The sequence below is a fragment of the Sinocyclocheilus grahami genome, unplaced genomic scaffold (assembly GCF_001515645.1).
Source record: "Sinocyclocheilus grahami isolate Dianchi unplaced genomic scaffold, SAMN03320097.WGS_v1.1 scaffold19388.1, whole genome shotgun sequence".
In the NCBI taxonomy this organism is placed as follows: domain Eukaryota; kingdom Metazoa; phylum Chordata; class Actinopteri; order Cypriniformes; family Cyprinidae; genus Sinocyclocheilus; species Sinocyclocheilus grahami.
The window spans coordinates 1-3,312 of record NW_015517575.1 but is presented as its reverse complement, the minus strand read 5'-3'; the positions used below and the strand labels follow the sequence as shown (position 1 = coordinate 3,312).

Sequence of the window (3,312 nt, the reverse complement as noted above, 5' to 3'; positions counted from 1 at the left end):
TATAAATCTAAATAAATACTTCAGGTTCTCTCAGATGTTCTTGCTTCCATTGAGGCTCAAGAGTCTCATTGGATCATTCTTAAATCACATGATCATCCAGTTGTACACAAACCTGTGGAGCTCATAGAGCTTGAATGCTGTTGCTATCAAAGCAAAAGATGGACAAAACAAACAGAGATGTTCAACTCAACCTCAGACATTTTTCAATTCAACTTTATATGCAAATAGTTTTGCTGATAATATAATTTGTAATGGAAAAGTACAAAATACAAGCATTTCGACTAGTGGACTTTTATAACAGTTTTTTCTTTTGTTTGCACCTGACTTGTTTGCTGATCTTCAAAAGTCTTGGTTATTTTTGTGGCGGCTCCTCTGGGGACCTGCTGAAGTGATGTTTTTTTCTGCTTGGGTACCTCTGTGAGATGATCTGATGCAGACCGTTGTTATTTCTCTGTCTGGCTGTCAGTTTGTGGAAGGATGTGACCGTGAACCTGAAACTGAAGTACATTGATGCTGCGACGGAAGCCAAACACAGGCTGGAGGAGAAACNGAGAGCGGAGGCCAGAGAAAGGAAGGAGAAGGAAATGCAATGGGAAACGAGAGTGAGTGTGCTTATGTACACGCACATGTGGAGGGGAAATGTGCCGTGAGAAATAATGAGATCGAAATATGACTCTGATAAATGGTCCTTAATTGGTTCCCGTTGCTTAAAAGCAGCATGTTCTTAAACTGAATGTTACCCATGATGCACATAGCTGGATGTTTAAAGTGGCCAACAGTGCCTGACAGTTTTTCAAATTCATTTTCTCCAAACATATTTCAGCTTTTATCCAAGCCAACCTACTCATGTTGAATTCAGAATATCAGAACATACATTAATTTGATGTAAAACACCTTTGACTGATCATCTTGATTGATCTCGAATGATCCGTCTTCCTTTCAGAACCATGTTTATTTAAAGAGTGATTTGTTTGTTTCCCTGCAGCTGTTTCATGAGGACGGTGAATGCTGGGTCTATGACAAGCCTCTTCTGAAGCGACTAGCATCGCAGCGGCACTGAGGCCGTTTCCAAAACAGCAGAGTCTAGAAAACAACTCTCTTGCAAACCACTTTTCTTATTCAGCCTTGGAATGACTGACGAATGAACCCTTCCAGCTTTGCATTTTGAAACTTTGAACGAATGATAAGAAGAAAACACAAACTTAATCTATACAAACAATAAAAACCTCCCTGCTCACTAGTTCAACACTTCCACCTCTCTATCACACTTTGAGGAAGGAAACACCACAAACACACCGAAGACGTGATCAGAAGCCCTTCAGCATCACAAATCAAACAAGCGCTCTCGTCTCGGCAAAAGAAGAACGATCCCAGTGGACGCCTCTCTCTCTTTCTCCCACTCCAGAGGGGTTGAGGTGTTTTTATCGAACAAAACTACAGCGTTCTGTATCTCAGGGAAGCAGCGCACTGAGGATTGAAGGCTGTATCTTAATGTTCGAAAAGCCTTAACGGTGGAACCACAAAAGAAAATGAGAACTTGGGTTCACATACTGCTAGCTACAGCTATTTATATATATAGAAGATATGATATATTCTTGTTTTCCTTTTATCTTCTTTCTCTAGGGCAATAGTAACTGTTTGAATATACGTACTTGACGGCAGCCATTCCCTTTATGTTCCACTCCATCATCAGCCTTTAATGCTACAAAAGCCACAATAAGAAAATTTACAATTTACATTGCGGGGCTGAAATTTGAGACAACTTTGCCATGGTGGTTGTAATCCATTCCAATTCTGTTTTGTTTAGTTTTTTTGGGAATGATTTGATATGCTCTAAAGCCTCGGGGAGGCTGTTTTTTTAATAGAATGCTGCTTGAGTGTCCACATAATTTATCAACTTGGTATAAAGTTGGACTGTCCAGTAGGAAATCGTAACGGTGCACAATAAAACCATTTGCCAAGTCTGTGCTTATCCCGCTGAGGGCATGCAACGTTCTCACAAATTGCCCTGAAATCTCTCTTTCTGTGAAATGTCACATTTTAATCCAAATAAATATACATTTCATATAGTCATGCATCAGAAAGATTTGATTCTCTTCTTGAAGGTAAAAGTAACAGTCTGTACATGCATGGAGTCGCTCAGGTCAGTGTTTTCACCTGGAATGACATCTATACATTGTGTAACATCAACAAGCAAAATCAAATTGTATTATCCTTTTTTTTCTGAGATGCAATTAGAGCAAAACTGGCAAAACATTATTACTGCTATAGCTTAAAGAAAGCCACTTGCTCTTCATATACTGTAATGAATTGGAGGCCTTATGAAGTAAAGTTTACTTTCGCCTAGTATTGCTTTTCAGAAGCAAACCCAAACAATTTTTTCTTTGCCTGTCAACAATTGATTGTACCAGATTTCCATGTATCAAAATATAATATTAAATCTCAGTGAGACCAATTTGTGTGAGATGGTTGAATGCATTTCTTGTTACAGACATCCAGAGTTAAACGATGCTGTTGTTCACTTCATTTGAACTACAGGGATTTGCTGCATTTTAATTTCCAAAGTAATGGGAATTAATTAACTTCTAAAGTCACAGTTAAGGTGTATTTTTTTCTAGTTATGTTCTGCTTTATCTAGTAACTAGAAATTAAATCTAGTAAGTGTTTAAAAAATCTTATTCAGAAATGACAAATTACTGGAAAAATCATTCTTTGGTCAAATGTGTGGGAAACCTTCAAGTGATATATAGAAAGTATACCAATTAAGAGTTATTTCACATTAAAACCCGTTTAATCCCAAATTTTTCCCAGACATGAAAATATNAATATCCAAATGATGTGTCATTAGTAACCCTTTGAAATAATAATTCTTTTTAGAATTTTTTTTGGAAAAGTGTGAAAAATTGTGTTTTATGGTCGGTCACAATTGTGACCGGTGGGATAAGGTGAGTACTGAATTAACATATTTCTGCAGTCATAACATTTTTTATATATCTTAGCCCAGCTATTTTAAACAGTTTGATCACATTCTAGGGTTATTATTATTATGCATAAAAAAAACTTTATGCAACATTGATAAAACTAAAGAATTCAACCATCAAGGCATTTCAAAATTGTTACTTTTTTCTCAAATACAGCATCACATTTTTATATTAGTGCTACCAGTATTCATATATTAGTGCTACCAACATCAATATTGTAAATTTTTTGTAACATTTGAGACCCTTTGTTTTTTCCATATTTGCATGAAGTGCACTAAAACATCAGTCGGTAAGGTTTTTAGAGCTTTATAAATGAAAACCTTTTTTTACG

At 36.4% G+C, this 3,312-nt stretch overlaps 1 long non-coding RNA gene across 1 annotated transcript; it reads left to right on the top strand.

The window, feature by feature from the left end:
- Positions 1-370: 370 nt before the first annotated feature.
- LOC107579706 (uncharacterized) lies at positions 371-2,455 on the top strand. Its single transcript, XR_001608516.1, has 2 exons — positions 371-602; positions 986-2,455. It is a non-coding gene; the product is annotated as an uncharacterized lncRNA (long non-coding RNA).
- Positions 2,456-3,312: the final 857 nt, after the last annotated feature.